Raw genomic sequence first — 12,978 nt, 5'->3', positions numbered from 1 at the left:
TAAAAGCTGTTGAGTTAAACAAATATGTAAATTTTAAAGGTACCTTGACTTCAAAATTTGGATGTAAGCATATGTTGCTTTGGAAAAGAGGCTCTGCTTTTGTTTCCACAGAAAGCCAGAGGCTATGGATTTGTTTCAGATTAAGATACATCAGGTTTGACCAGTCAAGACCCCCCTGAAAGGTCTCCAGTGACACCATGGCCCAGATGATCCAACATCCAGAACCATTTCAAGGCAACTGGCTCAGACGATACACCCTCATGGACTACTCCATGATCCTAAAATTTTCTTTGTGTCCCCATAAGATACATTCCCCTCCTCCATCAGGAAGTAGTAAGAGAAGCTATGCCCAAATTCCCAAATATACCAAGCTGGCTTTAGAGATGGAATTGGCTCACTCCTTCTCTAAACTCAAGCATATTGCTAAAATAAAAGGTTAAGAGATTCTTTTGTCCCATATCATAAGAGCCCTCTGGTGTGAGAAAGAGAAAAACCAATATTTTTATTTAAATCAGGTTGATTATAAATGTGATCTCTTTCTAAAGAAGAAAAGGGGATATAGTATAGATATGATAGGATAAAAGGATAGATTAATGAACTTGCTTTTAAAGAGAACAAATGATTTGAAATGTTTTACCTTGCTATGGATTTTAGTTTATTGATACAAACTTAAATTTAATTTTGTTATACTGTGTGTATATTTCTACTCTTGTTTAAGGTATTATGTTTGTACAGCTCATTTAAAATTGTAATGGATAATTAAGAAATACAGATTAATACTTGGTCTTCTATGATAGTCATACTTGTAGCCATGTTAGTTAAGTCTTCTAGGTATCCATAGATATATTTCAGATAGATAGGTAAACACTGCGGAGAAACCTCAAGGTGACTGTCCAGGCAGCTGGCTGTTTGTCAACTCACATTTTTTTTTGGAAGCTGCTAGCATGCACTTTCTGTTTTTATTTTTTATTAGGTAATATTATTTCTGTCTTAGGTTTCTGAGGGAGTTGAAGATTAGATAGTTATAGCTGAAGATTAGTTAGTTATAGCTGAAGATTAATTAGGATAGAAAGTGAATCAGGTACATTTTGGACTTACCAAAATAGGATAGATAATAGAATTATTTTCTCTGAATTTGTCAAATACAAATGGACTAGACATTGCTTAGGTATTTATTGCTTGTATATATTGTATATAGTTATTGTACTTTTATATATAGTTTTTCTTATATTAGTTATAACTTTTTCCATTTTATTAAAATAGAAAAGGGGAAATATGGTGATACTTTATCTGTACTAAAATGTGATTTGTATGTTAATAAATAAAGTTGCCCAGGGGTCAGAGCTAATAGCAAGCCATAGCAGAAGCTGGGCGGTGGTGGCGCACGCCTTTAATCCCAGCACTTGGGAGGCAGAGCTAGGCAGATCTCTGTGTGTTCAAGGATACAGCCAGCATTGGAGACATATACCTTTAATCTCAATACCAACCATAGAAGATCTGGAGGTCTGTACAGACAGGCAGTGACGAGGAGGTCATGTGGTTGGGTTTACAACCAATGAGAAGGCAGAACAGAAAGTCAATAAAAAGGACAAACACCCAGGAAGTAGGTCTCTTGCTGAGGAGGACAGCAGCAGCAGGAAGGGTAAGGAGGTTTTCAGTCTCAGCTCTTAGCTGCTGCTCTGACCTCTTGGCTTTTAACTCTGTATTTGGCTCTGTGTTTCTTATTTAACAAGACGGTTACACCTACACTTTTCCTAACATTTTACAACAGTCATTCAAAATATAAGATAATTGGGGGTGGAGGGAAGGCCAGAGGAGCCAAGTGCTTCGAGAGGAACTGCAAAGTATTCTCAACACCACACAGGGAGAATGTGTCTCCGGGTGATAAGTCTTACTGTTGATGTGTTAGTGATTCTTCCTCAATTAATTTAAATTTCATCACACCATTTTAATCAAAACCCAAACATTATTTTTAGTTTAAAAATGACCCTGTGGTTTATCTGGGCAAATAAACAAGGAGAATAGAGAAAATAAATTATTGAAATGATTACAGTGGACTGTCGCCACCAGATGTCAAAACACATTTAAAAAGTCAACAGAGCTTAAATACTTCTACCGGTGGGAAAATAGACAAAAAAAAAAAAAAAAAAAAATAGAAAAGCTTTAAGTGTTCATAAATGGACCTTAAATATATATTTAAAGGTTAGTATGTAACAGAATTCAAATCACAGTGGAAACGAGAGCTAATCCCATTAGTGAGTTTGGAGAATGGAAACTAGCTGGTAAACAAGGAAGGAATTTCTCTACTTCACACCTCACTCCCAAGTGAGTTCTGGGCAGGACGGTCATTGAGTGTAGGCACATGACCCCACCAGCCAGCTCCTCATCTCTGAAGGGACACCTGAGAAAAGCTTTATCTTGGCTCAAGGCTGCAGGGGCTGCAGACCATGGTCTGTTGGCTCTGTTGCTTTTGGCTTTTTGTCAAGGCAGAACATCATGGTGGGAAGAATGTGACAGAAGAAATTGTCCACCTCGTGGTGGCCATAAAAGAGGCACAGAGAGAAAGATGAAGGAAGACAGGGTAGATGGTTCCCAATATCCTCTTCCAGGCATCTCACCCCCACCCCACCCTTCCCCCTCCCCCTACTTTCCCAGCCCCCCAACCCCCACCCCACTCCCAGTAACCATAGTTAAGTAATGTTTACAGGAAGAAACATTTATAGGTAGTAATTAGAAGATTCAAACATTTACCGATAGCAATTTTCAGTGAGAAAATTTTTGTGGTATGACCTTTGGCCTGAGGGCTGTGGTAATAGTTCCTTAAGGTAGTTTTTTTCCTAGGGTTTGTCTTTCTAAAATAAAAGGAAGGGGTTTTTACTAGTGGGCAGAAACAGCACACCTAAGCAAAACTTTAATTTACTTCTACAAAATCCTATAGTTCCTAGGAATAGGTTTATAATAGGTTAATATCATAACATAGAGTAGTAATTCTATTTTGTTAGGTGTATATATGAGTACAAAACATATTTGTATCATCTCTTCTGCATCCCCTAAAGGATTTAAGGGCCTCATAATCTTGATCTCATTAGCTCTCACTTTTTCCTTTGTCTTTGGTGATAGCCCACAGATATGGTAGCAAGCCTATACTATCTCACCAAGTGATGTTCCTTAGCAGAAACAGTCCAGCTACTGGATCTGACTCATCGATGATCTGGGATACTGACTCTGGTGTTCCCAATCAGTGAATGGTGGTCTCAGTGGATGGGGTGTCTGTCGCTCATAATGCCAAGCAAATGAGGAATAAGAGACACTATGACCTTGGAATCCATATATGGCAGAAGAGGAATCTAAAAACATGATTAAAACAAGTCCAGTTAAAGTCTAGGGATTTTATGATTTCCTAAGCTCAGAAAGGCCAGGCATCCTGCAAAACAAAGGAGAACATAGAGCACACAGACTAATTCATTTCACTCAGTGGCGTGAACCAGGGTTACTAATACTGTTTTAATCTATGCATCCTTTGAGACCTGGGATATTGATATGGAAAAGCACTTAAACACACACTGTTATGGCCCAGGGCTGTCAAGGGCTGCTTTGAATTAGAAAGAGCTAGAAATATCAACATCGGAAGAGATCTGCCCAAGGCTCAGCACTATAAATAGTTCAGAGCAAGCCCTTTGGTTGCTGGGTTGGCCCAGGGCCTCGGCTCTTCCTTGGGGAGGGCAAGGAGGGAGACAAGAGGCAGAATGGGATCCGGGCATCTGTCTGCTGCCTCCCTGGTTACTCTGTCCTCTCAGGAGGAGCCCATTTGCTGTTTGTGAAGTTTTCCTCTCTCCTTTTCCTTTTCTCTTCCCTATGAAACACAACACATGGATAGGATTCCCAGCACGGCAGTGACTAAGGCAGAGTTCAGCGGGCCCCTTTCTTGTGTTAGTCACGAGGTCCTAGAGATGCACAGCCTACTTCCTGGCATCTGAAATTCTTGTTGCAGCGATCCATGGGAGGCAATGAGATGAAATAATGGTGTGTGGAAGCATAGAATGGCCTGTTTCTCTTGGATTTTATCAGGCCCTCATAGTGCTCCTGGGGAGGCATTGAGGAGCCTGTGTCAAACTTGCAGAACTGTTACAGGCCCCAGTCACATGATTCAGATGAGTCTTCTACAGTGCCAGGGGTCTGTCAGGGATAGGGACACAAAATACATCTTTTATACCTCAAATGCTACAAGAGAGGGTTTATTCTGGAGCCAAGAATGAATGACAGTGGATCCAGTTAAACCCCAAATATCATATTATCGCCATGTGACAACTCTTTCATGAAATTTGTAGTTACAGAACAAAGAGTGTCATAAATCAAGACACTTTCTCACTTTGTGGGAAATACCAGGGAGGTTCCTTGGAGCCAAGCAGGGAACTCTCTGTTCTGGGCCTCAGGTGACCTGACGGCAACCTCAGCGTGTGGGTTGGTGGAAGCTTGTGACCTGTTGAGTTAATACGTCCTAAAAGCTTTTATATGGCAGTCAACAGCAATGTTAGGTCAGACACTGAGGTGGTCGATGGATGGCTACTAAGGGGGCTAAAAGTAGCCCAAGAGGATTTGGCTCTGTGTCTGAGTCTTCGTTAGGGTATCTATTGCTGTGAAGAGACACCATGACCACGGCAACTCTTATAAAGGAAATCATTTAATTGGGGTTGCTTATAGTTTCAGAGGTTTAGTCCATTGTCATGGTGGGGAGCATGGCAGCGTGCAGGCAGACATGGTGCTGGATGGAGAAGGATCTGAGAATCCTACATCCTTCAGGCAACAGTTGACTAAGACAACTGGATAATATCCTGAGCATAGGAAACCTCAAAGCTCACCTCCACAGTGACACACTTCTTCCAACAAGGCCACACCCACTCCAACAAAGCCACATCTCCTAATGGTGCCACTTCCTATGAGATTATGGGGCCAATGACATTCAAACTACTGCAGTTTGTAGCATTCCAACTCACTGTAATCACTAAGTTCTAATCAGCCAGTTAATCAGCCTTGTAGAATCTCGTGGCTTTTTATTTTCTAGAAACGTCAGTTCACAGTAATATACAGTTGCAGACATCCCTCCTGTATTCGGTACTCATGCAAGGTAGATTCCGAAGTGTTTACAGAGAACTTGTCTCAGTTCTTTCAGAACACAGCTGTTTTCAAAATGTCCTTCATTGTGACCCAGCCACTTCATATCCAGGTGACTGCTTGGCCCACTGGGTCATTGTGAGAGAGTTGACTTTGAGGTCCAGGTCACTCATGTTGAAAGGTGTTGGGTTTTGCAACCCCAAATGTGCCACTTTAGCATAATAAGAATTTTGAGGGGAAGGTACTCGAGAATGGACAGACAGGAAGAGTCCTTTTGCCTGCCTGGGCATGATTTCCCTTTGGGAAGGTGACATCAATTCCCCTTCATTGAGGTCAGGCTGAGGCCACTCCATATTGTGTAATACAAGCAGCCTTTGACTCCATTTTAAGGATGGAGGGTGGACACATGAATGGCAGCATCCGTCTGGAACCAGCTAGGCGGCACAGACTAATAAAATGACTTGTAATTCGGAGTAGAAAGGATGTCGCTCTATAAAGTGAGACTATAAAGGCACATGGCGTATTAAAATCTTATAAAATCCCTCATGTGGAGCCTATAAAGAGGTGGACATATAGCACAGTGGGGTGAAGGCCTCCAAACTGGCCTGTCATCCGAACAGCCAGTGTGCAGTAAGGACTTACAGGGAACTCCCAACTCAGTCTGTTGAAGCGTCATCTGCATGCCCTCCTGTTTGCCTGTCTGGACCTGCCGTCCGTCTGTCCACGTTCCTTCACCTAAATCTGCCCCTGCGTTGTCACCTCTGGAGCTGGACTCAGTTCCGCAGCTTCACTCGAAAACCTATGATACCACAGCTTCTCCAGCGTTTCCCCGGCACCTCAGTTTGGTTTTTACTGTGTCTATGCAGACTCTACTGACATTTCTATCGATCTACTTCTGAAGCCTTTTGAAGTCTACTGTGGCCTCTTGATTCTTTATTGCCATTGGGTAGCCTGAATATGAATAGGCAGATGGATATTTTTACCACGTGATGTATAATGGTCTGAGAGTTAATACTAGTCGTTAACTTTATAAAAAAGACAACCTGTGTTTTCTTCAGACAGGATTACCAACGAAAGCAGAGGTAGCTGGCAAATTGCTGCTGTTGAATATATTATCATTCAATACATTCTGACATTGCAGAAAGACGCAAATGTGATCGCCCATGTTTCTGACTCAGAGTGCTTATGACGTGGCTCTTCTGAATCAGCGGAGGCTCATCACTCGGGGGCACACTGAGACGAGTCTGCAGTGGGCAAACTTCACTGAAATATAACGCCCCCTTTCCACTCTTGCCCTTGTGTTTTCTCAGCATTTCCACACAACTAGTCGCATTGGAACCCAAACTGTTTGTCCTTTGTTGAAACCCAAAGGGTGGACACACACACACACACACACACACTCACACACACTCATGCACACACTCACACACACTCATTCACACTCACTCATACACACTCATTCACACTCACTCATACACATTCATTCACACACACACTCATTCACATAATCATTCACACACATACTCATTCTCACACACACACACTCATTCACACACTTAGTCTCACACACTCATTCACACACTTACTCACACACATTCATTCACATAGACTCATTTACATACTCACTCACACACACATACTCATTCTCATACACACACACACACACACATTCATACAATATCATTAAATGTGTAAAGGCACACGTGGCCCTTTGGAACACATTCTGTTTTCTACAGCTCAGAGATTCACGAAGGAGGGGACTTTTTATCTTCAGGGACTCAAGTGACCTAAACCACACTCAGCCGGGTACAATACATAGAATGCTAACATATTTGTAGTCCCTTTCTCCTTTTAATCTGCCTCTTGACACTTAGTTTTGCAGGCTTCCTTTCACTAAAGCCAAGAGCTTAGAGAAACGTTTTTCTCTTTAATAATTCAACAGTTTATACATACCTATTCCGCCCTGGGTCACAGTGAAGAGACAAAAGAAACCAGACACTGGGCTAAGCTGAAGGTCTTTCTACCTCTCAACATCCAATGCAGCAGCTGCTTTATCCCCTTTGGAGAATTAAGGAAATTGAGGCTGGCTGCAGTTAGGTAATTCCTACATCTTCCAAGAGGCAGAGCCAGAAAGTCCAGCCAGTGGCTCCCTACCAACTCAACTACTTCATAACACGTTCCTGACCACGCCTGTGGGTTCATGCATCACCCCCAACCCCCTACCTGCTCTAGGCTTAGTTCTTATCTGAGTTGAGATCCCAACCAGTGCTGCCTGTATTCATTTCCCTCTTCTTTGGGACAACCTTGTTCACCACCTGTCTCTCTCAGCCCAGGTTGCAATCTATTTAGAAAACGAAAAGTCTAGACCACTATTAACCCAAGTTTCCCACACCTAGTTGGTCATCAAAATCACCAAAGTGTGGGGGTGGGAATACAAATTCTAAGGCCTGTAACTTCTAATGCCTTAGCAGTTGTCTTGGTGTTTCCAGACACGGGGGCCACTCTTCTGATGAGTACTAGCAATTATGAAGAGGGAAAAATCCTTTAAATATCTGAAAGGTGGCTCCCTGAAGATAAAAGGCCACCTCCTGCATGAGTATCTGGGCTGGAGAAAACAGCAGATGTTCAAAAGGGACAACTTTGGTACACTGATGGGAAAAGCATCCAATGCCCTGTATCTGGGACCTTGAATGAACATACTCCTGGCCTGGGAGGCCTCCTCTGATGTGTCAGTGTTTGGAAGAAAAATCTGAACCAGTAATAGGAATTAGTGAATTGCCTTTGCTAATGATGTAGAGCTGTTCGAAGTCATAAACACTTAATTAGCTAGTACTCCAGGAGCCTCTATCAAAATACGCAGTTAACCACATAATTTAAATAATTTTTAAAGATTAGAGTCATCTCAGAAGGAACATGCTCTGTACTATTGTATAGTGTGGTAGCTACAGTTAGTAATGATGTCCTGTGTGTTTGAAAGTGGCTAAGAGTGTAGACTTGAAATGTTCATACTGCAAGAAATAATCACGAGAGGTGATGGCCATATTAACCGGCTTGGTTTAATAAATTCACAATGAATCCATACATGAAAACATCACGCCGCACCCTGTAACTATATGTCCCCTAAAATATGTCAATGAAAACAATCCCGACTCCAGGGGTGGGAGATAACTCAGCGAGTCAAGGCGCTTGCTGAGAAGCCTGACGACTAGAAGTTGACAGCTGGGATCTACACGGCAGAAGGAAAAAATTGAGTCCGTCCAGCTGTCCTCTGACCTTCACACAGGTGTAATGGCAGGCAGGCAGGCACACACGCACGCACGCACGCACGTGTGCATGCACCAGTGATTTTCAATTATGTAAAAAATATGAAGCATCTCTGGAGACCACATGAGGGAGAATGAGCATGCCCTGCAATGAGAGGCATCAAGACTTTGAGGAAAAACTTCCTCATAGGAAGGGGTGGGAAAAACCAGAGTTTGTAGGATCTAATTGATTGAAAGAAGTGTGTGTGTGTGTGTGTGTGTGTGTGTGTGTGTGAGAGAGAGAGAGAGAGAAGTGTTTAAAGCACATTTATTCAGCAACAATGATACACTTCAGAATTATACAGTGCAAAAAAGCAAGTTGCTCAGAGTTTTCAAATTCCTGGCAAGTTAACTACTCTTTGAGATTCAGGGACAATAAACCAGTGTTCCCAGGACTTCTCAGAGATCTCAAAATTCTTATTTTAAAACAACTTCTAAAAACTCCTCACACTCTGTTATTTGGATTGCTAAATTTCACATTCACATTTAGAAAGGAGAACAAAAAGAGGAAATATGCTAGTGAGTTCACACATATACCGTACTTAGTACATAACGCATTATTAATACAAAGTAATCCTTAATTGGGCAATGCCCGCTTGTGTGATTCTACGAGAGGCTATCATGCTATTGGGAGATCTGGATTTTAAATTTTGTTTTTCGTCATTTGAATATTCCTGGAGGCTGCAGATCTTTGTAAGGACCACTACAGAATGTATTGTTTATAGGTACAATGTTGCAAGAAGCATGGCATGGGTTCATGTGGACAGAACAAGATGAATCATGCTTCTTGGGTGTGGGGAAGCATACCTACAATCCTAGCACTTGGGAGGATGGTGAGTTTAAGGCCATCCTGGGCTACATAGTACGTTGGAGACCGTTCTGAGCTACATCGAGAGACTCTGTCTCAAGAAACAACAAATAAAAAACAACACCCCATCCCTACAATGTCTCTAAGGCCCTCTAGCAACAACAATGCTTGGTTAAATCTCACCATTGCCACTTATTTGGGTACAATTTTCAACATCTCTGACCTTGATTTATCCATCTGTGAGTTGGGAGTACTACTTCCTCCATTGAGTAGATATTATACCCCTACAGCATTTAAGGTACCATATCGCAGTCATGTCTGTAAGCCCCCACAGCAGTGGGTATGGGGTAGATACAACTGACATCCTAAGTGGCTTCTGTTTGCCTGTGTATAGAGTCAGAATGAGCCAACCGGCATCTTGGGATCCCTTTGTGCCTTCTGATTCCTCACGTCTGTGAGGATTCTACAACAGTTACTCAGTTTCATGTAAAGGCAAAGCCACGCTGTCTCCTGGATTGTCTGGAAGGCGACTGAGATAAGGGATGCTTACATACAGCTCCTAATCATATTAGATCACTTGACATTTTTGCACGAGCCATAAGTTGATAAACGAGGAAGGCTGGTCACTGCCGCGGTTATTAATGAGAAAAGCTACCATCTTCATGGTAATGAATTTTGATGAGGGAGAAGAAATCACCTCTGGCAGAACCCACAAATGTGCAGTTGCTGCCTACGCCTTTCCCTGGGCTGGTGTCAGAAAGGAGATCTCGAGACAGAAACGCAAAGATGAGCCCTGAAGCTGTACCATCTGAGAGGTAGGCCTAGGGCCAACCATCAGTGACATTGAACTCAATGCTTACTCTGCCTTTCTCAGCCAGACCTCTGGAGACAGGTTGACGTGGATAAAAAATAAGTATGTGCTTGGCCTTGCAAGACTTTAGTAGAGAAATGCTGCATCTAAAAGCCTTACCTCTGACAGTCTTCTGACATGAGATTATATCATTGGAAGAGGCAGTGAAATTTTCTGCCGTGACATAATGCCTTTGCCTGGACTAGCCACGTGACTTGGGAAAGAGTGCTGCAAGTATGCGTACTTCCTGGCTGCTAAAGCCAAAAAGAAATGATTATCATTACCCAACACACCTCCCAGTCAGCATGAAAGGAGTCTTGCATCAGTAGTTCGAGTCTCCTACTTGGTCCCAAAGTAGCTTTACCCTTGGGACCAGGCCAGACTGACGGCTTGGTGCCCCTTCTGATGGCCAAATCAAAACGGCTCTAGTTTAGCCTCTGACAACCAGAGCGGGAGCCGTTCTTACTGTACCTTGTCATTTCTGAAGTTCACTTTATTGGAGAAAGGCTGCTTAAGGAAATGAAGAGACTGTAGTTTCTTGAGTGCAGCTCAGGAACGTGGGTTTGTTTAGCATCAGAGTTTTAAGAGTCCTAGTGCTTTGGCTGGGGCCACAGCTCAGTGCTCGAACAGTGGACTCTGTAAGCATCAGACCGTGAGTTCAGTTCTCAGCACTACAGCAGAGCCCACAACACTTGTAGGTTTGGGACATCACTTGACCTCTTACGTCCTTCCATACCTCCAGACAAACCCCCTCTCTTTTAGCCCACTTGCCCACTCCCAAGCCTTTCTGTTGGATTTTAGGAACCCTGTTGAAGAATAGGATAACTCATGAAGCAAATAATAGGCCCAAATATTCCGGGTAGGAGCTGTCTGAGGGGATGCAAATAGCTCACCGCCCCATAAAGATGAGAAAGAAGATACAGGCTCTTCTTCCCCCATCAATGCCGCTTTGAGCCAAGAACGCTATGAACTTGGTAATTGGATATGCTTTTAGAAGCCAGTCTTGCTATTTTAGAAATGGATGTTGTAGTTGCTGTGTAAAATCAGCATAGCTATTCACCAAGCAAATCAATGAAAAATTCCGGGTGCCAATTCGTCCTGGAGAGCCGCAGCTCCTTAAGCAAATTACCAAGGCTAAGAAGGTCACACACTCTCCACACCTGGTGAATCCGGGTTTACTTTTCGGTCGTTGTGTCTGGCTTGGGCAGTAGCTGTGCTGGAAGAGTTTTTAATCCCGTGCTGACCTTTCTTCTACATGCAGAGATACTCCATCCAAACCCATAGTTTTTCATCTTGTCGCTTTCCAACCGCCAACCCCTGTTCCCAAACACACTCATATTTGAAACAGTGGCTTACCAGCGCATTAGGCTACAAAAAGATACGATATGTGTGAGTATGCCCATGCGCATGCATACATTTGTGCATGAATATGGTGGTGCTATAGCAGTTTCCCAGGACTGTTAGGACAATCTACCAGATCCTGGTGGCTGAAAACAACAGGAAATTGCTGTTTCACAGTTCTGGAAGCTGGACATCTAAAATCAAGTTGTCAACAGGGCCATGCTCCCACTGAAGGCTCTAAAAGAGAATCCTTCCTTGATTTTCTACTTTCTGGTGTTTGCTTCTGATCTTTAGCATCTGGGGCCTCGTAGGTTAGTCGTTACCTAAATCTTGCCTCTGTGAGCACTTCTCATTGTCTTCTGGGTCTATGTTTGGACTTCTTTATTCATAGAACACCACCAATCACTGGATTTGAGTCCACCCCAAATCATTATGACTTCATTTAAACTTGATGGTATCTTCAGAATGCTTATTTCCAAATAATATTGAATTCACAGGTGCTTAGAAGTTGAACACGTCCTCTAGGAGCACATAATCCATCTTAAAATGGGAATTATTGTTTGGCAGCCATTTCTCCTCAAGTTCCATCTGTTTTTTTCTCCTGCACTATAGAGACTGGAAACTTTGGAATTACGTTCTCCAGAATCCCTTGGCATCAGAGCTCTGCTTTACAGTTTCCCAGCGAAAGAAACTCATGCAACAAAGGAAGAAGAAAAGAGAAGATCACGTATACAGGTGTTGACCAATGGCAGATGTGGGACCACTGCAATAACTTCTATGTGTCCTTCCGCTGTTGAAGGAAGCTGAGACTATCAGCTGTCATTTTGCAATTCTAGAATTCTTGGACACATACGGCATCTTTCCTCAGTCTTTCTAATAATTTTAACAGCTTCCGGTATAAATTCCTCCTTTGAAAACCCTTGAGTGGTGCCTGTTTCTCTAAGTAGGAATTACCATGCCCTCCTAGAGTGATATCTGAGAACTTTTAAAGGCATACAGTTTAAAATCCAACCTGCAGGAGACCTCTCTCAGATTATTGAGCAGTGGGGAAATGCCTTGCCCCTCAATGACAGTTGAGGACCACAGAATGACTTGTGGCTATCATAATATGCTCAACCAAGAGTCAAGATGAGGTTTCTCTGGAAAAGCTCACAATCTTCAGGGGACCATACACATGAGGTTAGGTTACAATAGAATAAATAAATGATGTTGCTTTTAGGTTGCCATGGAAACTGCAAAGATCAGTTCTTTGGTTCAAAACCTTCTCTGGCTCCCTGTTGCCTGATGAATTAAGTACCAGCACCTTAGCTAGTATTCAAGACTCCTGTGTTAGAGTCACTAGAATACGATGTCTGTGCTGACAAAGGATTTCGTTGTCACATCCTTGTTACTGTGCCTGGTCCCTGGCAAGTTTTAATACTTATTAGCAAGTGAATGACTGTCTGTCTCTACACTGCTGTGAGGTTAGCTGCTTATCCATTCCAGCTATCTATCGGTGGCTTTCCATACACATTTGTCCACATTGCCTCTCTTTGTGACCACTTTCTCCTCTCACTTCTTTCTTG

Source organism: Peromyscus maniculatus, chromosome 15 (assembly GCF_049852395.1).
Source record: "Peromyscus maniculatus bairdii isolate BWxNUB_F1_BW_parent chromosome 15, HU_Pman_BW_mat_3.1, whole genome shotgun sequence".
Lineage (NCBI taxonomy): Eukaryota > Metazoa > Chordata > Mammalia > Rodentia > Cricetidae > Peromyscus > Peromyscus maniculatus.
The sequence above is the reverse complement of the archived record's forward strand: the minus strand, read 5'-3'. Positions refer to the sequence as shown.